Source organism: Ovis aries, chromosome 2 (assembly GCF_016772045.2).
Source record: "Ovis aries strain OAR_USU_Benz2616 breed Rambouillet chromosome 2, ARS-UI_Ramb_v3.0, whole genome shotgun sequence".
NCBI lineage: Eukaryota > Metazoa > Chordata > Mammalia > Artiodactyla > Bovidae > Ovis > Ovis aries.
In genome coordinates, this window is record NC_056055.1 from 12,555,967 (window position 1) to 12,582,134 (window position 26,168).

The 26,168-nt window shown below is 39.5% G+C and overlaps 1 long non-coding RNA gene across 2 annotated transcripts in view; it reads left to right on the forward strand.

The window, feature by feature from the left end:
• Window positions 1-12,756: 12,756 nt before the first annotated feature.
• Window positions 12,757-26,168, forward strand: part of LOC121818589 (uncharacterized) — a 162,517-nt gene continuing 149,105 nt past the window's right edge. Inside the window, exon 1 of one of the 2 annotated variants that reach the window (XR_006058564.2) lies at window positions 12,757-12,910. This is a non-coding gene — a long non-coding RNA (uncharacterized LOC121818589). Of the gene's footprint in view, window positions 12,911-14,872; window positions 15,095-26,168 lie in introns of those variants that run through there. The other variant, XR_009599118.1, reaches the window with a different exon arrangement.

Sequence of the window (26,168 nt, forward strand, 5' to 3'; positions counted from 1 at the left end):
TAGTAGGCTGCAGTCCATGGGGTCGCTAAGAATCAGACACGACTGAGCCACTTCACCTGTCACTTTTCACTTCCATGCATTGGAGAAGAAAATGGCAACCCACTCCAGTGTTCTTGCCTGGAGAATCCCAGGGATGGGGGAGCCTGGTGGCTGCCATCTATGGGGTCACACAGAGTCTGACATGACTGAAGCGACTTAGCAGTAGCAGCAAAGACATAAATATAAAATGCAAAACTACAAATCTAGAAGTTAACAAAGGTAAAAAAAAAGCCTTAAAAGACCTCAAGTTTGGCAAGGACTTTTTAGATACAATACTAAAGGCATGATCCATGAAAGAAATAATTGATAAACTAGACTTAATTAAAATTAGAAGTATCTGCTCTGTGAAAGATGCTGTCAAAAGAATGAAAAGACAAGCTGCAGACTGAGAGAAAATACCAGCAAAAGATGACAGTAAGCATTCTTTCCCAAAATATACAAAGAACTCTTAACATTAAACAATAGTAGTTTAAGAAGTACAATTTCTTTTAAATTGGTGAAAAACCTGAACTGGTGGTTCACTAAAGAAAATATATAGATGGCAAACAAACATACATATGCTCAACATCATATATTATTAAGGAAAATCAAAGTAAAAGAACAAGATACCACTGTAAACCTATTCAATCAGTCAGTTCAGTTGCTCAGTCATGCCCAACTCTTTGCGACTCCATGAATTGCAGCATGCCAGGTCTCCCTGTCTGTCACCAACTCCAGACTTTACTCAAACTCATGTCCATTGAGTCAGTGATGCAATCCATATACCTATTAGAATGAGTGAAGTTGCTTAGTCGTGTCCAACTCTTCGTGACCCCATGGACTGTAGCCTACCAGGCTCCTCCATCCGTGGGATTCTCCAGGCAAGAGTACTGGAGTGGGGTGCCATTTCCTTCCCCCCTATTAGAGCAATGGCACCCCACTCCAGTACTCTTGCCTGGAAAATCCCATGGACATGGATGGAGGAGCCTGGTAGGCTACAGTCCATGAGATCTCTAAGAGTCGGACACGACTGAATGACTTCACTTTGACTTTTCACTTTCATGCATTGGAGAAGGAAATGGCAACCCACTCCAGTATTCTTGTCTGGAGAATCCCAGGGACAGGGGAGCCTGGTGGGCTGCCGTCTGTGGGGTCGCACAGAGCCGGACATGACTGAAGTGACTTAGCAGCAGCAGCATTAGAATAGCAAAAATTTGAAAGACTGATAACATCAAATGCTGGCAAGGATATGGAGCAATAGGAACTCTCATTCATTGCTGGTGGTGATGCAAAATGGTTCAGCTACTTTATAAGACAATTTGGTGTTTCTTACAAAACTAAACACATTCTTAGCATCCAGCAATTGAGATCCTTGGTACTTACCCAAAGGCTGAAAATTTGTGTCCACAGACAAACCTATACATGTTTATAGCAAGGACAGCACGTTAGTTTTCTAGAAGTCCTGTTTGAATGGTTCTTGGAGGCACCTAGTTAAGGGTTTCTGAAATATGAAGAAAATACTATCTGGTCATAAACTTAGCTTCATCTTTAGACCATGTTTTCCTGACAGTGTCCTCAATTTGTTCTTTGCCCAAAGTCATTTTTACTTAGCACTCTTTACTATTTTTAGAAATTGATAGTTTTCAAACCAAACAATTCCTGGGTCCTTTATATTTAACAATCCTTTCTTTAGCTCATCTCTCTCCTGTTGCATTTTACTATAAATGTCCATAAAAACATAGGCAAAATCTGCAGTACTATACCTGGAGATCTCCTTAGTTAAACTACTACCCAGCCTGTAGGCACGTTTTTAAAATTCTTCCACGTTCCTGTAGGTGTTAGTGTTACTAAACGTTCTGCCACTATTTAAAAAGGATCCCCTCCTAATTTCCAATACTGTTTTTCTCCCTTTCATATGTCTTCACCACCAGCAGCCTTGAAGATCACATTTATGATATTAACTGGAAATTTCACATTGTCTTTTTTTTTTTTTTTTGGTGTTACTAGAGTATATTATTTGAATCATTTCTTCTGTTGGGGTCCCCAAAGTTCAATCCTGTGCCTACTCTCACAGAGCTTACAGTAAGCTTACTAGTAAAAGTAATTATTATGAATGAGATGAATTTTATAGGGGAAGGGGACTGAACCTTGTCTGGGAAGGGGACTGAACCTTGTCTGAAAAGGGGAAGGGAGAGCAAACAAGGCTCTGAGAGAGTAACTTTCAAGTTTACTGCTGAAGACTGTAGAAGTTACCTAGATGAAAAAGGGGCATGGAAACGTTGATGGTAGGTCATGTGTAAACATTTTAAAGCATGCTGTTAAGTACATGTAGGAATGTATACATGGAGCATGAAAAAAAAGGGGGGCTAGAATCAGGGTGACGATTAGGAACTATATTAGGTAGAACCCTATCATTCATCCTAGGGGATTTTTCCTTTATTCTAAGAGCAATGAGCTACTCAATGGTTTCTAGGCGAGGAGGGAAATCAGGAGCTGATTGGGTGATAGTTTAGATGGGGGCGTGAGTGAATGAAAGGAGACCAGTAGGATGCCACTAACAAATCTGAAGTGAAAAATGATGTTTGCTTAGACGAGGGTGTTGGTGTAGATGAAAAGAAGTGGGCTATTTTAGATACATGTAAAAAATAAAAGCAATTTGATGGGATGTGTATTATAAGGGAAAATGAAATAAAATTCTCTTGCCTCTGGATTAAGCATGATGAAAATGAAGTCGCTCAGTCGTGTCCAACTCTTTGTGACCCTATGGACTAGCCCACCAGGCTCCTCTGTCCATGAGAATGCTCCAGGCAAGAATACTGGAGTGGGTTGCCATTTCCTGCTCTAGGGGATCTTCCCGACCCAGGGATGGAACCCGGGTCTCCCACATTGCAGGCAGACTCTTTACCCTCTGAGCCACCAGGGAAGCATGATAGTGATGCCATTTACTAAGAGGAAAATTTAGATAAGGAACATATTTGGGGTGAAAGCAGGGAAAGAATATGAGTTCACTTACAGATGTGTTTGGTAGTTGCTACCTCTGATATACCTACAGGGAGATCTATTTACCCCTAAACATAGGGCTGAGTGTGTGTTAATATGTTTTCTTATTAAAACATATTGCTTAAAACACAAATACCACTTTTGTATTTGTTATAGTCCCTTCTCGGCTATAGCCACCTTGGGCTTCCCAGGTGGCTCAGTGGTAATGAATCCTGCCAAGCAGGAGACCTGGGTTTGATCCCTGGGTCAGGTAGATCCCCTGGAGAAGAAAATGGCAACCCACTCCAGTACTGCCTGGGAAATCTCGTGGAGAGAGGAGCCTGTCCATGGGGTGGCAGAGAGTGAGACACAACTTGGTGACTGAAACCACCCCTGCATAGTCCCTTCTCACTGAATATATTGATATTTCTTCTATTTCCTCTACTTTTTTCTTAGCTTTGGTGGAGGATGGCAAATGTATTAGTATTTTCCAAGCAATAACTTTTGGGTTTTATTATTCTTCCTACTGTCTTCTTATATATGAATTTAGTAATTCTTGATCCTATCTTGGTTAATTTTTTTCTTCTCATATCCTTGCCTTATTTGGGGACACATGAATTGAATGCTTCATTCATGTAAAAATTCGTACATTTTGAAAATACAAATTTACCATGAACCCTGAATTCAGATTTGGAGCAATCTATTAGATTTTGTTTACTTTAAATTACTATGTAAAATTTAAATGACCATTTCAAAGAGAGTAATAGAGAAAAGAATGATGTATTCAGAATAATGATATCTGTATATCCAGATAAATTACCATATTTTAGTTTTGGAACTGCTATCAAAATAATAATCATTAAGAAGTATACTAATTGTTCACAGCATTCATTTATACAAGTATATTGGAGCAGAAATGCATGTATCACCTTCAAGTATCCCCTATACTAATGAGCCATTGGCCCCACCCAGGCCATTAAACAGGAAGAGTTCCAGGACTTCCCATTATGCTGAAGACAAACCTAACTAAAGCCCAATGTCACTGTCACTATTGAAGATATTTTCTCTCCCTAATGTCTAGAGCGAAGGTCCATAGAAGCAGCTGCTGCTGCTAAATCACTTCAGTTGTGTCTGACTCTGTGTGACCCCATAGATGGCAGCCCACCAGTCTCCCCCATCCCTGGGATTCTCCAGGCAAGAACTCTGGAGTGGGTTGCCATTTCCTTCTCCAGTGCATGAAAGTGAAAAGTGAAAGGGAAGTCGCTCAGTCGTGTCTGACTCTTCGTGACCCCATGGACTGCTCGTCCGTCCATGGGATTTTCCAGGCAAGAGTACTGGCGTGGGGTGCCGTCGCCTTCTCCAATAGGAGCAGCAGAATGGTGCAGTATAGTAGCTCTCAGTTTTATCAGAGCCAGTGCCTCCCTTTAATAACAATTTTTAGTTTATAAAAGTATTACTATCCTGAAATGAGATTCTAAGTAATGTAATCTACGTAGTTCATATTTCTTTTTTAAAAAAATCAATATTCTTAATTCTCTATCTGTAATATAATGGAAAACATATGAAAGGAAGCTAATTTACAACAAAATAATTCTTCAATATGTAAATGCTGAGAAAAGTGCTATAGTAGAGAACATAATAAAGGTAGTCAGATGTTTGCATATTTGGATGTTGAATAACTTCAGATTTAAGAGAAATAAGACAGTACTCAACCAAATACTGTAAATCCCAACACTGAAGTCCAACCAATGTAATTACTTTCAATGCAGTATCAGGTTATTTAAAGGTCAATGAAGTGATTAAGACAAGCTGCAGGGAGCCTTCTGAGATTCCCTGGGTTTGCTGCGTGGCTCAAAGCTCTTGCATCCCTACTGTCGTTTGGAGCCTCCTGGTGGCAGTTGCCCTGCTCCAGCTTAATACTGATGGGAAGAATTCCAGATCCTACTCTTTCAATTTTCCTTTTTTACTGGATTGTAACATCTTACTGGTTCCCTCATGAATTAATGAGCTAAATGAAATATTTGCCATGTGTTCATCTTATTTTTGGATGAGAGTCATGCTTTTTTATCTCCTAAAAAAATAATCACTTGGCAATATCATCCCCCCAGAAGTCATGTTATATTCCACAAATTGCTGAGTGACCTGATGGATGGGGAAAGACTGAGGGTCAGGGATAGAGGAGATAGAATGCACAGGAATTCATGGCCTGAGTACCTGTCAGAACCACAGACAGCATCAGGGCACACTGCAAACGCACAAAAGCAAGGCGTGACTGGCTTGTTGTATCTGGTGTCAATCCTTAGACACCAGGTGAGATAAGCCTGGAATCATTGCAGGTCTCAGAGACAGACACACCTCCTATTTCCAATGCCAGGAATTCCATGAGTTTCCTCTTAGGTGAAAAGCTTCTAAGAAAAAAATACAGAAAATGGAGTGAGAAGTTTTCCAAAGCAAACGGAGTTAAGCTTCAATAAACTAAACTTTAAAATAATTTTCTAATTTATTCCGCATGAGTGAGTGATTTTTTTCTACCACTGAATGGAAATAGAACTTCAGAAGATCAAATTCAGTTATCAAGAAAGTTACATTTTTGCACCTCCAATATGTAAAAGGCATTTTTGTAAGGCAAACATTGGATTATGGCATACATATTAGAAGCTGTTTTTCTCCCTTATTTTGGACTGCTTTCATGCATATGGATATACATGTATCTCAGCTTTTAAACTGCTGCATAATATTCACTGAGTGCATGAACTGTAATTAAAATAATGCTTGGTGAACTTTTAACTGGAATGAAAATGCTGGAATAAAAAACTCCAGAATCCTTAAAAAATGATGGAATCCTTATGTATCTTTGCACACTTCTACTTCCATAAGATAAATTTCTGGAAGTTAAATTGCTGATATAACAATTGAATATGAGCATTCAATTTTTGATTCTATTTAACTGGATGTCCATGAAGATGTCCAGTTATTAGAGAGCCTATTTCCCCCATGCTTTCATAAATATTGGTCCTAAGGCATCTTTTGATTCTTAGCAAAATTGTAGGTGTTTAACCATTTCTAACTTTTATTTTAATTTTTATTTCTTCATTTACTGATGAGATTGATGGTTTTTTCATAAGTTTCTTATTTTTCTTTGCATACCCTTTTTCAGTTGCTGGTCATTTTAATTTGGAAGTTGTTACACTAACCTTTTGTCTTTTTTGTCTTTTACATATCAAAGCTAAATTTTTCCTAGCTTTGAATGTAATGTCTTTGGCTATATTCATTTTCCCTTAAACAATTCTGTATTATTTTCATTTATAGTTTCTGAATTTTGTGACAAGATTAGAAATATTTTGTCCATCATTTTAGAAATATATCTGAACACCTTTTCTTCCATTTATTTTGTGCTTCTAATATTTTTAGTGGTAAAATACTCAATCGTACTGTAATTTTTAAGTGTATGGTAGGAAGTCAAGATGTACCTTTTTTTTTTTTTTTTCAAAAATAAAGTCAACTTTTGTAACATCAATTGTGCAATTGTTCATATATGTACAAATACATGCTTTATAAATTTACATGCACATGGAGAAAGAGGATGAGAAAGAAAAAAAGTCTGTTGCTCTTAAAATAATTTATATATAATAATTTCATATTTGTTTTAATTATTATAATATTAAATGTTTTAATATAAAATGCATGAAAGTTACTCACACTATTCCTATGTCAATATTTTTCCAAGTGTTCTTGAACATTTTTTCTATTTACAACTTAGAATTAATGTGTCTAATCCCAAAGTAACTTGAAAAGTATGTGAGTTCTTTGCTAGATAGAGATCTATATTTTCTTTCTAATTAAATTTGTGACTGGTATATTTAATTTAATATAAACTATTCTCTTTCACTTTAGGTATCACATTGAGATGGTTTGCTGTTGTGTCCTATTATTATTGTGATTTTGGCCAAATTAAATGTGTATGGCTTAGACATTGTTGGACCATTTTTTATATCAAGTGATAGCACAGAATTTTTTGTTTATTTGACTTTAGACTTCTCCAAATGTTAATATTTCTGGGCCTGCTGTTTCTTTATTCATTTTCTAGCTCTGCATTATTTTGTTTTGGGCATGTAGTTTATAGGAGCTTTACAGGTGGCTCAGTGGTGAAAGAATCCACCTGTCCATGGAGGAGACAGGGGTCTGATCCCTGGGTCAGAAAGATCCTCTAGAGGAGGAATGACAACTCACTCCAGTATTCTTGCCTGGAAAACCGGCTGGACAGAGGAGCCTGGCAGGCTACAGTCCATGGGGTTGCAAAGAGTCGGACGCGACTGAGCATGCGTGCACATGCAGTTTATAAACAGTAAAAAATTTAGTTTTGCTTTATTACTATTCATTCCATGAGGTTTTGTATAATAGAGTTAGTTAGTTGATTCTTTTTATTTTTCTTTACTATGCTTTTATATATCCTTATTTTTCTTTGTTCTAATTTTCCATCTTGAAATTATAATGCTTTTCTAATCTCTTTGAAGTTATATGTTTAAAAATATTTTTAAAACCTATTAACTATTATTAATAAAAAAATACATGTTTCTCTTTTCCAAGTTCAGAAGTTTATTAGTTTTTTTTTCCTTCCTCTCTTTTCTCTGAAATTCTCCATCTATTAAAAATCTACATGTTTATTTTCAGATCTCTTTCATAATGCAGTTTTTTTTGAAGGATCTTTGCTAACATATGCCAACAAGTCCTTGGAAAGTGGTCTTTGCTAATCATATAGCGCACTGGGCTTTTTAAATTAAAAATTTTTTTTTTCTGGGCAAATGTTATTTATTTATTTATTTTTAATATAAATGTATTTATTTTAATTGGGGACTAATTACTTTACGATATTGTAGTGGTTTTGCCATACATTGACATGAATCCACCACGGGTCTACATGTGTTCCCCATCCTGAACCCCCCTCCCACCTCCCTCCCCACCCCATCCCTCAGGGTCATCCCAGTGCACCAGCCCCGAGCACCCTGTCTCATGCATCGAACCTGGACTGGTGATTCATTTCACATATGATATTATACATGTTTCAATGCCATTCTCCCAAATCATCCCACCCTCGCCCTCTTTCACAGAGTCCAAAAGACTGCTCTATACATCTGTGTCTCTTTCACTGTCTCGCATACAGGGTTATTGTTACCATCTTTCTAAATTCCATATATATGGGTTATTATACTGTCTTGGTGTTTTTTTATACTATGTCTTCCTCTTTCTTTACTTATTTGTGCTGGATCATTTTTCTCTGGAAAATGAATGATATTTTCCTTCCTGGAGGCGTACTTTGTATGTGTGAAACCATGTTTCATTTTTCTTCTCACATGAACATTTTTTTGGCCAAGTTTACAGTTCTTGAGCAATAATCTTTTTTCTTAATAAATTTTTAAACATTGCTCAGTTATCTCTAGCATAGAGTGTTGTAGGAGTGATAAATGATGCCAATCTTTAACATTAAGTGTAGGATTAGAATTCGGAAGTCAGGAGTCTTTATCTTAGTATCTTTTTTTCTAAATGTCTTTGGTAGGCTTGAGAAGAAATCATATTTTCTAATAGTTGAATGCAGGATGTCGTGTTTTCTTTAGGTCTACCACATTCATTATATTTTAATATATTTGATATTTTGCTGCTTTCTGCTTTTTCTGTCCATAATTGAGAAAGATGTATGGAGGTCTACTTTGATAGTGTGTTTTTCCTCCAGCTGAGGGTGGGGTCTATCCATTTCTACTTTATGTATTTTGAGGCTATTTTATTAGAGTATTCATATTTAAAAAGACCTTCCTAGTGAATGAAATCTATCATTATGTAGCAAGTTCCCCCCAATAGCTCAGCAATAAGGAATCCACCTGCAATACAGGAGACCCAGTTTCTGGGTTGGAAAGATGCCCTGGAGGAGGAAATGGCAACCCACTCCAGTATTCTTGCCAGAAAAAATCCCATGGACGGAGGAACCTGGTGGGCTACAGTCCATAGGACTGCAAAGAGTCAGACAAGACTGAGCATGCAGGCAATAATGCTTTTTAACGTGTGTATTTAAATTTGATATTGAATGCTTCTTTACCATTTCTTCTCAGGATTCAGTGAGCCTTTCTGATGTAAACCTCAGTTAGCTCAGATAAAATTTCTTCTATTGTTTTCTTCATGCACTCTGTAGTTTCCTAACAGACCTAATTATAAGATGTTGGGCCATCATCATCTATTATTCATATTACTGAGCATTTCTCTTATGATTCACGTAATGTCTTTTAGTTGCTCTAAATTCTGTAATAGTTCTACTAGAATGGAGGCTCTATGGGAGCAGGGCTTTGTTTGCTTCTTGTATCCCCAGTGTCTGGATATAAGCCAGAAGAGAGAGCAGAGAAAATGCTTAGATAATATCTACTGAATGAATTCTTGGTGTGCTTATCCTAATTTGTTTTCAGCAATCTAAAGTTAACTCTGATATTTCTGGCCTCTATTACCTATTTTTAAATTTGATCAATCATCTTTTTTTTCCCAACAAGAACTCATTCTTGTTCTCTGATTACTCCTTTTCCCACAGCACCCTACATTAATTCTATGCATCCATATAATCTATTAAATTGCACTGAAATTACACTTTATGTGTTTTTTGTTAAGTTTTTTTCTTTTCTTTTTTTTTGTTGTTAACTATTTTTCCAGGAGGAGTTGCTTAAACACTAAGCTAGTGATCCACTTTATTGCAAGGTACTTTGATGAATATCTTTATCAGTGAAGGGTAAGCTTTATCTGCTCTGTGCTCTTTCAAGGACTGTACATGTCATTTTGTGTGTATGTGTCCCAGGTGTGGCTCAGTCTGATCGGCTACTGACTGAAAGAGTCTGAGAACAAGCTTTTCTCTGGGTATGGTTAATGGTCATGTATGGATGTGAGAGTTGGACTGTCAAGAGAGCTGAGCGCCAAAGAATTGATGCTTTTGAACTGTGGTGTTGGAGATGACTCTTGAGATTCCCTTGGACTGCAAGGAGATCCAACCAGTCCATCCTAAAGGAGATCAGTCCTGGGTGTTCATTGGAAGGACTGATGCTGAAGCTGAAACTCCAATACTTTGGCCACCTTATGCATAGAGTTGACTCATTGGGAAAGACTCTGATGCTGGGAGGGACTGGGGACAGGAGGAGAAGGGGACGACAGAGGATGAGATAGCTGGATGGCATCACCAACTCAATGGACATGACTTTGACTGAACTCCAGAAGTTGGTGATAGACAGGGAGGCCTGGCGTGCTGCAATTCATGGGGTCGCAAAGAGTCAGACACGATTGAGCAACTGAACTGAACTGAACTGAACTGGATGGATGGAGATTATAGAATTCATGCAGTGTCAATTTCCAATCAGGAATTATTGAACCTCACCATTCCTCTAGGTCTTGCTATTACAAACAATAAAGTTGAGGAAAAGGAGACAACATTTAAAGTTTTGAGGGCATAGGATTCTTTAATGAAGAGAACTTCATGCTGGGATAGGATGTTAGACATGCCTCCACTCTCTAAAGACCGAGGACTTGAAAGAGAGGTCCCCGGGCCTTTCGCTGCAGAGGCCTCTCCTGCTGCGGGGCACAGGTGCCAGAGCATGGGCTCAGTAGTTGCTGTGCAGGGCTTAGTTGCCCTGCTGCATGTGGGCTCTTCCTGCACCAGGGATCAAACCCTTGTCCCCTGCACTGGCAGGTGGATTCCTATGCAACTGGACCACCAGAAAGTCCCAGTAGCCAAGCTCTGACTCCAACTTGTATTTCTAATTATTCACTGAGAGGCTCTATCCACATAGACATTCTTTCTCTGTGGTCACAAACCAGAGGTGGGGTGGAGACTCATTTCCTTCATGTAGACTGAGGAGAAGAGGGACATCCAGTGTGTCTGCAATTAGGAGGACTGTTGCTGAAAGCGTTAGTTGCTCAGTCCTGTCGACTCTTTGTAACCCCATGGACTGTACCCACCGGGCTCCTCTGTCCATGGGATTTCCCAGGCAAGAATACTGGAGTGGGTAGCCATTCTCTTTGCCAGAGAATCTTCCCGACCCAGGTATCGAACCCAGGTCTCCTGCATTGGTAGGTGGATTCTTCATCATCTGAACACCAGAGAAGCCCCTAGGACAATTGTTACTTTGGTGCCAGATATCAGAGAGCTCTTAGAATGACATTCCACTAAATACTGAGCCAACTGTGTGTGCTTCTCAGAAATTTTCCCATCCACCAGCATCAAGTTGAGTGGAGGGAGCTGTGGTTGTCCACCTGGAAGCCTCCAGAAGCACATGACAAGGCTGAATCCCAATCCCCAGTAGAAGAGAGGGAAAGCTAGGTTGCAAATAAAAAGAACTTCTGGGATGCCCACTTAATATAAGAATTTTCTTGTGTATGTATATATGTGAGTGTTGAGGGGGGTGTAATTTTGACAAGGAGGAAGAGAGACATAGTAAAAAATTATTGATCTACGTAAATCATTTCCACATCCCATCTTACCCAAGAGAAAGCTCTTGTCTCACTTGGTTATTCCGATCTTCTCTCTGAGAAGCATTTTTCTCTGTATTACCAGCTTCTGGAAAGAGCAAAAGGGCAAAGAAAACTCTCAGGGTGGGAGATGAAGAGGGGAGAAGAACTCAGGGGAAAAGATATGAAGTTAATCTCCATAGGAAAAGAAAAGATACACATTTTGAATTGGGTACAGCTGTTTGCTTTTTGTCTGTTTTGAGTTGCATTTTTAAGATAGAAAAATTTTAATTATTGTTTTTGGCTGTTTTAAGTGTGTTTCCTTGAAGGTGACATCATCCAGGAGCCAGATCCATTTGGGTCCAAGATTCACATTAGTTTCAGCTTCTGTCCTTGCTGCCATGTTCCCACTGCTTATTCCTAACCTGAGTTCAGAACTCTGTCTCTTTCCAGAAATGGTTCTCTAAATCTCAGCACACGGACCTCCGACTCTGACCTCTCTGTCTATCTTAAGAAGAGCCTGACGCTTGACTCCCCAGCTCTCATTTTGGCCCATCTTCAAACTCTTCCTGCCAAATCCAGTCCTGATCCTCTCTTTTCTGTATTCTGCTCCCAGTGTTTTTCTTCAAACTGTTCTGTAGGCTCTGGAGGGTGAAAGGCATGTTCCTATCCCATTGTTTTATGATTTTACTCTGTTTCCTTTCATTAGTCCCCAAAGAGAATCTTTTCTTTAAAAGCACTCTTTTTAGCAAAGTTATTTTCTAAATAGCTATTTTGTTATTCCTACAGCAATCTCATATTAATTCCTTTGTTATTATAAGCTGGTTGTTCTGTAAATAGATTACTTCTAATCTGTTATTTGGATCAGATTTCTATTAGCACAAAGATTGTATTGACTGCATAGTATTATGCCAATTTTGTGATATCCCATAAAAGGAATCAACTTTGGAAGAGAAAGATATCTTTGCTTTCTTCCTCTCCCCATGCCATCTACATTCTGTTTTACAGACAAGTGATGCTGGGGATATTTGCATCAATATTGAGTATTCTTTTTTGATAGCTTCAATTTAATACCAGTGGGGAGACATTCACAGTTATCTGGAAAAAAATTCACTTCTCTCCTGGCAAACAAAACCTCAGAGGCAAAACCAAACAGAGCAGGTGAGTTCAATTTAAATAAAAAAGCTGATGGACCATTTTAATGTCAAGCCTGTGAAGGGTTACATGGGATTGAGACCAGCTGCTTTCACTCATGCTTGTTAAAAAGCAGGAACGGGAGCAGATAGTACGGGGTCTACCAAACAGGAAGGCTTGGCTGTGGAGAAGCAATCTGCAAATTCATCCTCTGCAAATAAAATGAAAAGGAAGTTTCTAGTCTCCGTGTATAAGCACTCAGAGTACTTTTGCTGATGAGCTATTTCAAGACCTTCGGCTGAACACTCAGGTATGTCCCATGTTTAACCAAAACAAAACAAAACAGTCCTCAATCTGTAGCTAGCATGTAATCGAAGTAAACAGTCATCTTCTCAATTGCAATGTGTTGGAAGAATGGTAGTCTGTGTGGAGTCCAGAAATTGAAAGCCAAGAGTGAGTCATGTATCTCTAACCCAGCTTGGAGATGGGACTACGTCAACTGAAATGAGAGAAGTGGAGCCCTTGATAGGAGTATCTCTATGGGGAGACTTCATGCTTCTTTGTTCTGGTTCAGTGCTCACTGAGAAACTTTTTACACTTTCAGCGTTTACTTGTAGATGCTGCTTTATGTGAGTTACATTTTTACATTGACTGTTTTGAAAAATAGAAATTTTGAAACTGACTCTTTGCTTCACTTGTCTAACAACTATTTTGGGTGTGTTTTTTTTTTTTTTCAGTTTGTTTTCTAGGAATATGTGTGAGCCATTTTGTTTTCCGTTTCCCCCCCGCCCCCCATTGGATGTTCTATCAGAAGCGTGTCCCATATAGCCAAAATGTTTTCATAACTACCATTTTAAATATTACTGCACAAATATCACAAAAGAACTCAGGCAAATACAAAATTTTTGCACCAGCACATGAAAAGTTTCACTTTAGAGGTTGTCCATCTCAGCGTGACTCTGCCTGTGCCTGGGGCTAGCTCCCTGAAGCAATGCAGCAATGACGCTTTATGACTAAGAGTTGGGTACCCAAGGTGCATGATCCCAAACTCATTCTGGGGGTCCTCTGCCTGTGTATTCATCTGGGTTTGGTGATGAGTTTGGACCATGACTGATCTTTTTGATTTAGCGTCTCCACAAAATAGTGTGTTGGATATTTCTGCTCTCACTGACAAATCTCCAAGCTACCATCACCCTTGCAAGATACAGACTTTTTGGAATACTGAGAGCTCATTGGAGTCTAATGCCCAGCCCCTGACCTTGTGGCAAGGACAAGCTCGGATAAGCACACTTCAAAAGAACTGGGCTCCCTAAATAACCAAGGTTAAATTAGCTTTTTAATGGCAGGAAAATATGTCTATTCACTTGATTATCATCTATAAATGAAGATTTGCGTATACATGTAGGCATCAGTCTTGTAAAAGTCAAGGGTAAAATTGTTTTGAATAGAGAGTTAATAAACTAGAGTTCAAGTCTTTCTGTATTTGGAGGAGAAATGCTAGGCAGGGTGTTCTTGTTTTTAAAAAATTACTTTATTTATTTTTGGTTGTGCTGGGTCTTCGTTGCTGTGCAAGCTTTCTGTAGTTGTGGGGAGTGGAGACTACTCTCTAGCTGTGGCTCAGTGGTTGTGGCACACTGGCTTAGTTGCCCCAAGGCATGTGGGGTCTTCCCGGATCAGGGATTGAACCTGCGTCTCCTATACTGGCAGGCAGATTCTTCATCACTGAGCCACCAGGAAAGGCCCTGTTCTTGGCCTTCAGAAAGAAAACAACTTAGAATGCAGAGAGGAGTTTTTCCCCTCTGGCTGGAGTCTGTGATATGCTTAGTGCTAATACTGGCAGCTGGGCTATTTTGCTTTCTTATTTGTCTTGGAGAGAAACAGGACAAGAGTGTGCAAGGATGCTCTGAGAGGACAAAGAAGAGACAAACCACGTTGGCTTATTAGTTAATCTATTGCTATAACGCTGCCTAACAAGCACCCACAAAATTTCACTTCCATTTAACAGTGAGGACTTATCTCGCAGGTCTGTGGGTCCTCTGAGGGTTAGCTGACAAAGCTGGGTTCAGATCAGCTCGCTGCAGAAGTCTGACTCCATGAGTTTCTCCTGCTGCTATGGAAACAGAGTCAGACATGTTCTTCTCGCACTGATGTCAGAAGTTTTTTTAAACGGACAAGGAACTGTCACGTTATCATCTCTGCTTCTATATTATTGGCTGAAGGAAGGCACAAAGCTGCCCTCAGAGTTAAAGTCCTTTGTTCATGCTGAAGCCATGGCAAAAATGTAAATGGACAAAATGGTGAAGAACTTTGAGCAGGAATGTAACCTGTCACACTGAGGATAAGGGAAGACTTTTTGCTAAAGGGGTGAATGAATTGCTCTACGAAGATGAGAGAAGAGTAAACTTAGGGTTTTGGAATGAAATTGCAACAGAAGGAAGAGAGAATTGGTGGACAAGTGTACATGGAACAGCATGATGTGTTTGGGAAAATAGAGGTAATTCCTGGAGGGGCAAGGAATGTGGGTAGGTGACTGCAGATGAAGTTCCAAAGATAGGATGAGGGCAGACCATGCAGGACCTGGTGCACAAAATAAGGGAGCTGAAATAATTATAGAGCAGTGGAGAGACAAAGAAGAGCCTTAGATTTGCCTTTGATAAAGTTAAGGAGTATGTAGGAAAAATTAGCGTGGTCCAGAAGGGTGTTAGGGAGATCAGTAGAGAGAAGGGGATGTCATAAAATCTTGAACTAAGGCAGTGGGGGTGGGGATGAGGAGGAGTAAAAGGATATTAACAAGGTGGAATTCACAAGACTTGACAGTCTGGTTGTCGGGATTGTAAAAACAGGCCTTAATTCTCAAACCTGGCTACTCAAAGGGCCATCTGCAAGCCAGCAGCATCATCCTCACCTGAGGAGCTTGTTTTCAGATTTGGACAGTGTGGGAGGCATGAGGGTAGATGTTTATTTAGCTCATCTGGGATCTGTTGTGTTTAAGTCTCTATGGGTTGTTCCAGTGGAGATGTCCTGTCTACCATTCTGGGTCTCAGGATAAAGATCTGGGACTTGAATCTGAATTTGGATGAGGCTACCTGGAGAAAGGGTTTTAACCCAAGTAACTGAGTGCTGAAGTCAGATCCTCGATGTGAGAAGTGAGCTAATGAATAAGAAGAATCATCTGACAGATGGGAGGAGAATCAGAAAGGTGGTGGTCTGTAAACCCAGTGGGGGAAGGGGATCGGCAGGGTCCAGAGCCATGGAAAGTTTAAGTGAGATTTTTAATAAAAGGATCTATTATACTTGAAAACCGGCAGGTTATTGTTGACATTTATGAGGATAATTTTAGTGAATGGCAGGGGGTGGGGGTGGGCGTGGGGGGTGGGTATTAAGTGGCTCAGCTGAGATTATACATGGTGTTTAAATGGATAGTCTGAGATTCAGACTAGGGTTCTCATCCCAAGTCAGTTTTCATCCTGTGCACCTCAGCTATCGATCTGTTTCTGAAGGTAAATTAATATATTGACAACTTAGCACAAAAGCCTTTATGGGAGGGAGGAGATAAAGATGCATAAATGACAGTTTATCAAAAACATATCTGGTAAGTCCATTAGGTCGAAGCTCTTGAAAGTCCTAATTGCTTCTAGTTGAACAGATATGTTTGGGCTCCAGGACAGGTGAAGCCATGGATTCCCATCAGTCTGGATCCCTCGTGACCCCAGCAGTCTGTAAGATGTTTTAAGATATTGTCACTCTGTAACTGCCTCAGTTGCATGGACATTAAAGGAAGGGCCCTTTCTCTACACTCCTGGAGGTTTTGACTACTAAGTCAGGGGAGAAGGGATTATGTATTGTTGCCCCTTAGCTTTTCCACTCTTCCTTTGCAAAAGTTCTTCCTTTTTCCACTTGGGTGATAAATCCTGTAACTAATTAAATGTCTCAATCACTGTAACTTAAAGATTCATGAAAAATCCTCTTCTCTTCCTTCTAGCTAAAATACTGAAACACAAAAATTAATGATGCATCTAACATTGTGGTTTCAAGTATTTTTCTGGGCAAAATAAACAAGGAAAAAGAATGTAAAGAATCTTAACTGGGATGCGTTCTTGTGAGGTGAAGCGCAGGACTTAATGATTACAGGGACTGTACAGGCTGAAAGACAGATTTGAGCCCTAAGCTGACTCTCTCGGGCCAATCCCACACACATTTATCCGGTATTATTTTTCATAATGTTCTGTGAAGTTTCTTAGATTACTGGAATGTTGTATTACTAAAAGTGACTTAGAAGTTGACTTTCTAGTATTTTTCTACTTACGTAGTCTATTCTCTAGAAATAATTTTTTGCATTTTCTTTTTCAAAAGAAACTTCAATTTTTTCTTTTTACTGACTTACTGCACTGGGTGAAACTTCTAGAATAAATTTATTATGGTAATGATAATGGACATGTTTTATTCTTTATTGCTTATGTATTGCTTCATTGTGTCATTATGAGGTATTGTATCTACTTGAGATGGTGTGTAAGCATTCTTCTATGCTTGTTCAGGAATTTTTTTCAATCTTTTTTCCCCTGCTAGAAATAGATATTCAGTTCAGTTCAGTTCAGTACCTCATTCTTGTCCAACTCTTTGTGACCCCATGAACCGCAGCACACCAGGCCTCCCTGTCCATCACCAACTCCCGAAGTCTACCCAAACCCAGGTCCATCGAGTTGGTGATGCCATCCAACTAGCTCATCCTCTATCGTCCCCTTCTCCTCCTGCCCTCAAACTTTCCCAGCATCAGGGTCTTTTCAAATGAATTAACTCTTCGCACCAGGTGGCCAAAGTATTGGAATTTCAGCTTCAGCATCAGTCCTTCCAATGAACACCCAGGACTGATTTCCTTTAGGATGGACTGGTTGGATCTCCTTGCCATCCAAGGGACTCTCAAGAGTCTTCTCCATCACCACACTTCAAAAGCATCAATTCTTCTGCACTCAGTTTTTTTTATAGTCCAATTCTCACATCCATACATGACTACTGGAAAAATCATAGCCTTGACTAGATGGGCCATTGTTGGCAAAGTAATGTTTCTGCTTTTTGAAAGAGTAAGCATCTTTTAATTTCATGGCTGCAATCACCATCTGCAGTGATTTTGGAGCCCAGAAAATAGTCAGCCACTGTTTCCCCATCTATTTGCCATGAAGTGATGGGACCAGATGCCATGAGCTTAGTTTTCTGAATGTTGAGCTTTAAGCCAACTTTTTCATTCTATTCTTTTACTTTCATCAAGAGGCTCTTTAGTTCTTCTTCACTTTGTGCCATAAGGGTGGTGTCATCTGCATATCTGAGGTTATTGATGTTTCTCCCGGCAATCTTGATTCCAGCCTGTGATTCTTCCAGCCCGTGCTTCTTCCAGCCCAGTGTTTCTCATGATGTACTCTGCATATAAGTTAAATAAGCAGAGTGACAATATACAGCCTTGACGGACTCCTTTTCCTATTTGGAACCAGTCTGTTGTTTCATGTCCAGTTCTAACTGCTGCTTCCTGACCTGCATATAGGTTTCTCAAGAGGCAGATCAGGTGGTCTGGTATTCCCATCTCTTTCAGAATTTTCCACAGTTTATTGTGATCCACACAGTCAAAAGCTTTGGCATAGTCAATAAAGCAGAAATAGATGTTTTTCTGGAACTCTCTTGCTTTTTCCATGATCCAGCGGATGTTGGCAATTTGATCTCTGGTTCCTCTGCCTTTTCTAAAGCCAGCTTGAACATCTGGAAGTTCACGGTTCATGGATTGCTGAAGCCTGGCTTGGAGAATTTTAAGCATTACTTTCCTAGCGTGTGAGATGAGTGCAATTGTGCAGTAGTTTGAGCATTCTTTGGCATTGCCTTTCTTTGGAATTGGAATGAAAACTGACTGTTTCCAGTCCTGTGGCCACTGCTGAGTTTTCCAAATTTGCTGGCATATTGAGTGCAGCACTTCAACAGCATCATCTTTCAGGATTTGAAAGAGCTCAGCTGGAATTCCATCACTCCACTAGCTTTGTTCGTAGTGATGCTTCCTAAGGCCCACTTGACTTCACATTCCAGGATGTCTGGCTCTAGGTTAGTGATCACACCATCGTGATTATCTGGGTCGTGAAGATCTTTTTAGTACAGTTCTATGTATTCTTGCCACCTCTTCTTAATATCTTTTGCTTCTGTTAGATCCCAACAATTTCTGTCCTTTATTGAGCCCATTTTTGTATGAAATGTTCCCTTGATATCTCTAATTTTTTTGAAGAGATCTCTAGCCTTTCCCATTCTATTGTTTTCCTCTATTTCTTTGCATTGATACCTGAGGAAGGCTTTCTTATCTCTTCTCGCTATTCTTTGGAACTCTGCATTCAGATGCTTATATCTTTCCTTTTCTCCTTTGCTTTTCGCTTCCCTTCTTTTCACAGCTATTTATAAGGTCTCCTCAAATAGCCATTTTACTTTTTTGCATTTATTTTTCTTGGCGATGGTTTTGATTTTTGTAATAATTCCTACTTGCTCACAAATTTTAATTTTGTAATATAATGTAGTGATGGTGGCATAACATCATAGTTAAGAGAAGTGTTCTGAAGGCAGTTTGCCTAAATTTAAGTCCCAATTCTACTGTTGGCTGGTTATATAAACTTGGGCAAGCTTCTTAACCATCTGTGGCTCAAGTTTCCTTTATCTGTGTGGGGGAATATTAGTCCCAATCATATAGGGTTGTTGCAGAGGTGCAATAGATTTGCTGTCAAATATTTTGTCTAGGGTGATTGGTGGAGGTGGGTGGTGACAACTAAAGGTGTGGACTTTCTTTTCGGGGTAATGAAAATGTTCCGAAATTAATTGAGATAAAGGATTCACATGTATGTGAATATATCAAAACCCCTTGACTAGTACACCCTAAGTAGCTGAATTGAATTGTTACTGATATGTTGGTGCCCAGTAATTGTTAGCTAACAAGAACTTAACATTGAATACTGATATCAACATTAGCACTGTCAGCTGTATTTTTGTTTTGTTTGTTGTTAAGATGAGGCGTCCTGCACAGGGTGCTACTGGTGGTTGGGTGATGCCAGGTCTTACATTCAAGTGCTTCCTCTGTGTGAGTTCTCACTGTTTGACACTCCCTAGGGTTAGTTCTCTGGTAGTCTTGGAGTGAGTGCTCCCATTCCCAAGGCTCAGGGCTTGATTTAGTCTCCCCTCTCCTCGCTTTGGCCTTTGCTCTGAGATTCTCCTCCTTGTGTTACCTGGTCACTGTGGATTCATTGCTCTGTTTCTAGAAGACACCTTAGGAGTCCCATCTCCAAAAAGCCACAGTGGGTTTCAGAGTTTCAACATGTGAATTGTTTTATACCTTCCCGTGAAAGGAAGAAAAACGAATTCCTTGCCTGTCAAATGGAACTAGTGCTGAACCTTTTTTTTTGTCTTAGGTTCCTTCATGTAAAATGAAAATAACAGTGTTTACCTCTTTGGTTGTTATAAAGAATAAATATATTAATATACTTAAAGCACCAAGAATAATGTCAAATAGTATATTCTCATTATATGTTAACTTATTAAAAATATTTCTTAGCTAATGTTTTACTTAGGATTTAAAAAATCTTTATTCTAAATTATATTGATTTATCTTCCTTTATAAAAAGGAAACTTCTTTTGTAATAATAGATACTATGTTGTTATATATCCATTTTAAGGCTATAAACAAGAAAAAGAAAAGGAACCCGCAATCCCATTGTTCTGAGACAGTCAATGTTATCATTTCGGTGTATAACCTTTTTTCTCCTCACTCTCATTCTATTTCTCCAAATAAAAATGTGTGTGTGGTGTGTGTTTTGTTCTAGAGCATCAGTTGAATATATATTACATATATCTATTAATGAGTATAACACAATTTATAGGAATAATTCACAGAATAGAATTATACTCCTCATACTCACTTATCTGATTTTAAAATTCAATGAACCCACCGTGACTATCTTTTCATATCATTAATTATCCTCTAATTCTTCAAATGGATGCATGACAGTCCACATACGTACCATAATTAGGCTATTTCATACTGAGAAATTAGGGCTTTTTCCAGTTTCTATTATTATGTATCTCATTGTAAGGCACAGTATATTTAAATATATCTGTATTTTGTTCTACTCTCTAACTTGGTTCTCTATATGCAGATTCTCTGAGGGTTGTTTAGATCTGTGTGAACTGGTCTACTCACCATCTATTTCTCTTCCAGTGCACCTCTTGCACTGCACATGTGAGAAAGCTAAAAGTCCCCTAGTATTTATTCACTTCTGTGTAGCTTACTCCCTGGAAGGAAAGTTATGACCAATCTAGATAGCGTATTAAAAAGCAGAGACATTACTTTGCCAACAAAGCTCTGTCTAGTTAAGGCTATGATTTTTCCAGTGGTCATGTATGGATATGAGAGTTGGACTGTGAAGAAAGCTGAGCACCGAAGAATTGATGCTTTTGAACTGTGGTGTTGGAGAAGACTCTTGAGAGTCCCTCGGACTGCAAGGAGATCCAACCAGTCCATCCTAAAGGAGATCAGTCCTGGGTGTTCATTCGAAGGACTGATGCTGAAGCTGAAATTCCAATACTTAGGCCACCTCATGCGAAGAGATGACTCATTGGAAAAGACCTTGATACTGGGAGGGATTAGTGGCAGGAGGAGAAGGGGACGACAGAGGATGAGATGGCTGGATGGCATCACTGACTTGATGGACATGAGTTTGGGTGGTGTCCGGGAGTTGGTGATGGACAGGGAGGCCTGGCATGCAGACACGACTGAGCGACTGAACTGAACTGAATGGTGTAGCTAGTATTTCTGATGTGATTTAGGTTTTGTGAAAAAGATGTACTTGTATGAGACTTGACTTTGCAAGTGAATTGAATGGGGAGAAAGGTAAGGTATACGGCATAGATTTTACCAATAAAGAAAATAGCAAATGTGGTACAGTTTTAGATCTGGTAATAGTAGAAGAAACTTAGCAATTTGGTACCAACTGTCTTAGCCTAGACCTGCCATGTGGCTTTAGGACTTACTCCTGGAAATAGAGCCCATGTTCTATTTTGTTTCCAGTACTCTTATTAATTCTTTAAGCCATTTAGTACTATGCAATAAATATGCTTCTGCTTAAACTGGCTAGAGAAGATACTGGGTTTTTGTAACCACACGTAACAAATACATATTAGTTCTAACTGTATTTATCTCAAATATAATTTGTTAGTAGTTCATTCTCTTCCTATTGATTTGTAATCTAACCTTTGTCATAGGCATGGCATATATGTGTATGTGTGTGTGTTATATATAGTATGTGTATATATATAGTGTGTGTATATATATATAGTGTGTGTGTATATATATATATATATACACTCTTTTTCAGTCTGTCTTTTTTTTCATTGAATTTTTTTCTGTTTATTCTACTGCCAGTACCACCCTTTTGTGATTACTATAGCCTTATGGAAGTATTAGTCACTCAATCATGTCTGACTCTTTGCAGCCCCATGGACTGTAGCACTCCAGGTTCCTCTGTCCATGGAATTCTCCATGCAGGAATATTGGAATGGGTTGCTGTTCCTTCTCCAGGGAATCTTCCCAACCCAGGAATCAAACCTGGGTCTTCCACATTACAGGCAGATTCTTTACCATCCGAGCCATATAGTATGGTGGAATAGGCATCCTTTTGATGAATCAGCTGTGGACATCAGTGGGATCATAAGAAGAAGAAAGCCTCATGGGTTGGGTGATTTCCTTGAGACCCAAGAGGTAGCTACTGTGTTCTGTATCTCTTAGCCTACGAGGCAGCACACACACATCGACCCTTCTGTCCATTCATTCCAAAATCCCCTTGTTTAGCATGATCTTACTATCCCATATTTAGCCACAGATGACCTCATAATTTTCTCATCAGAAGACAACACATATTTATGTCAATAGGAGTGCTTGTTCCCTAAGTCCGAAATCTCTCCCTGATATCCATTCCTTCTGTATTTCTATGGCAAAGCCATCATGTGCAGATGCTATTTCTGCAGATGCCAGCCACTAGAATATAAAAGAGAGTTTGTAAAGATTTGAAAGAATGGAAATATCCAGAGTTAGTAAGAGTGGAGGAAAACAGACCCTGTTGTTGGGTAAATGAATCCTGATGAACTTTCTGGAGAAGGACTTGGCAATTTATTTCAGGGTCTTTATAAGGAGCATGTGCTATGTCAGTTAAAATTCTTTGGTTGCAAGTAACAGGAAGCAACTGGAGTTGACTTAAAGAAAAGGGGTCATGGAGTTTATTATAGGAATACAGAAGTCTCACAGGCTATTCAAGGGCAGAGTTGCAGCTGGACTTAAAACTGTATCAGAACCAGGATTAAGGAGGTGTTAAGATCTCAGCTCTTGAGTCTCATGTCTCCCCACTCAGTGCATCTGTTTCTTTTATCTGTACTTGTCTGTTATTGATGTTTGTTCTTGTTACGGAGTTTGCTTCTCAGGTTACTCTGCATGGCTTCTGACACCTAACATGTACTCCTTTAATTCTATGACCATGGCCTAAATTTCTTTTTTTTTTAATTGCAGTACAGTAAATTTGCAATGTTGTGTTAGTTTCTGGTGTACAGAAAATTGATTTATATATATATACACACACACACACACATACACACACATAGTGATTCAGTTATATAAATATGTGAGGATGTATATTCTTAGGTTTCCCTGGTGGCTCAGATGGTAAAGAATCACCTGTAATGCAAGAGACCTGGGTTAGACCCCTGGGTTGGGAAGATCCCCTGAAGGAGGGCATAGCAACCAACTCCAGTATTCTTGCCTGGAGAATTCCATGGAGAGAAGAGCCTGGAATGCTATATAGTCCATGGGGTTGCAAAGAGTCAAACATGACTGAGTGACACAGCACAAAGATATATACATATAATTATATGTAAGGGCATATATAGAGAGATTCATTTATTCACAACATTGTAAACTAACCATACTTAAATTTTTAAAAAAGTCACAAAGAGGAAGACCTGACTAAATGACTAACTACACAGTCCATGGAATTCTCCAGGCCAGAATACTGGAGTGGGTAGCCTTTCCCTTCTCCAGGGTATTTTCTCAACCCAAGGATCAAACCCAGGTCTCCCACATTGCAGGCAGATTCTTTACCAGCTGAGCCCCAAGGGAAGCCCAAATGACTCACACACACACACACACACACACACACACACACACACACACAAATATATCCTTCCATATATTATATATTATTTTTCAGACTCTTTTCCATTATAGGTTATTACAAGATACTGAATAAAGTTCCCTATGCTATAAAATAGCTTCAGTTCAGTTCAGCTCAGTCGTGTCTGCCTCTTTGCCGACCCCATGAATCGCAGCACGCCAGGCCTCCCTGTCTGTCACCATCTCCCGGAGTTCACTCAAACTCACGTCCATTGAGTCGGTGATGCCATCCAGCCATCTCATCCTCTGTTGTCCCCTTCTCCTCCTGCCCCCAATCCCTCCCAGCATCAGGGTCTTTCCAATGAGTCTTTCCTCTTCTCATGAGGTGGCCAAAGTACTGGAGTTACAGCTTTAGCATCATTCCTTCCAAAGAACACCCAGGGCTGATCTCCTTTAGAATGGACTTAGCTCCCTATATTTAATTATTTTATATACAGTAGTTTGTATCTCATATCCCAAACTCCTAATTTATCCTTCTCTCATTCCCTTTCACCTCTGGTAACCAGAAATTTACCATTATATCTAGACCATTATAGCAGACCATTATATCTACTACTGCGGGCAGGAATCCCTTAGAAGAAAAGGAGTAGCCATCATGGTCGACAAAAGAGTCTGAAATGCAGTACTTGGATGCAATCTCAAAACGACAGAATGATCTCGTCTGTTTCCAAGGCAAACCATTCAGTATCACAGTAATCCAAGTCTATGCCCCAACCAGTAATGCTGAAGAAGCTGAGGTTGAACAGTTCTATGAAGACCTACAAGATCTTTTAGAACTAACACCCAAAAAAGATGTCCTTTTCATTTTAGGGGACTGGAATGCAAAAGTAGGAAGTCAAGAAACACATGGAGTAACAGGCAAATTTGGCCTTGTAATAAGGAATGAAGCAGGACAAAGACTAATAGAGTTTTGCCAAGAAAATGCACTGGTCATAGCAAACACCCTCTTCCAACAACACAAGAGAAGACTCTACACATGGACATCACCAGATGGTCAACACCAAAATCAGATTGATTGTATTCTTCGCAGCCAAAATGGAGAAGCTCTATACAGTCAACAAAAACAAGACTAGGAGCTGACTGTGGCTCAGATCATGAACTCCTTATTGCCAAATTCAAACTTAAATTGAAGAAAGTAGGGAAAACCACTCGACCATTCAGGTGTGACCTAAATCAAATCCCTTATGATTATACAGTGGAAGTGAGAAATAGATTTAAGGGCCTAGATCTGATAGATAGAGTGCCTGATGAACTATGGACTGAGGTTCATGACATTGTACAGGAGACAGGGATCAAGACCATCCCCATGGAAAAGAAATGCAAAAAAGCAAAATGGCTGTCTGAGGAGGCCTTACAAATAGCTGTGAAAAGAAGAGAGGCAAAAGCAAAGGAGAAAAGGAAAGATATAAGCATCTGAATGCAGAGTTCCGAAGAATAGCAAGAAGAGATAAGAAAGCCTTCCTCAGCGATCAATGCAAAGAAATAGAGGAAAACAACAGAATGGGAAAGACTAGAGATCTCTTCAACAAAATTAGAGATACCAAGGGACCATTTCATGAAAAGATGGGTGTGATAAAGGATAGAAATGGTAAGGACCTAACAGAAGCAGAAGATATAAAGAAGAGGTGGCACGAATACACAGCAGTACTGTACAAAAAAGATCTTCACAACCTAGATAATCACAATGGTGTGATCACTCATCTAGAGCCAGACATCCTGGAATGTGAAGTCAAGTGGGCCTTGGAAAGCATCACTATGAACAAAGCTAGTGGAGGTGATGGAATTCCAGTTGAGCTATTTCAAATCCTGAAAGATGATGCTGTGAAAGTGCTGCACTCAATATGCCAGCAAATATGCAAAACTCAGCAGTGGCCACAGGACTGTAAAAGGTCAGTTTTCATTCCAATCCCAAAGAAAGGCAATGCCAAAGAATGCTCAAACTACCGCACAATTGCACTCATCTCGCACGCTAGCGAAGTAATGCTCAAAATTCTCCAAGCCAGGTTCAGCAATCCATGAACCGTGAACTTCCAGATGTTCAAGCTGGTTTTAGAAAAGGCAGAGGAACCAGAGATCAAATTGCCAACATCTGCTGGATCATTGAAAAAGCAAGAGAGTTCCAGAAAAACATCTATTTCTGCTTAATCGACTATGCCAAACCTTTGACTGTGTGGATCACAATAAATTGTGGAAAATTCTGAAAGAGATGGGAATACCAGAGCACCTGAACTGCCTCTTGAGAAACCTATATGCAGGTCAGGAAGCAGCAGTTAGAACTGGACATGGAACAACAAATTGGTTCCAAATAGGAAAAGGAGTACGTCAAGGCTGTATATTGTCA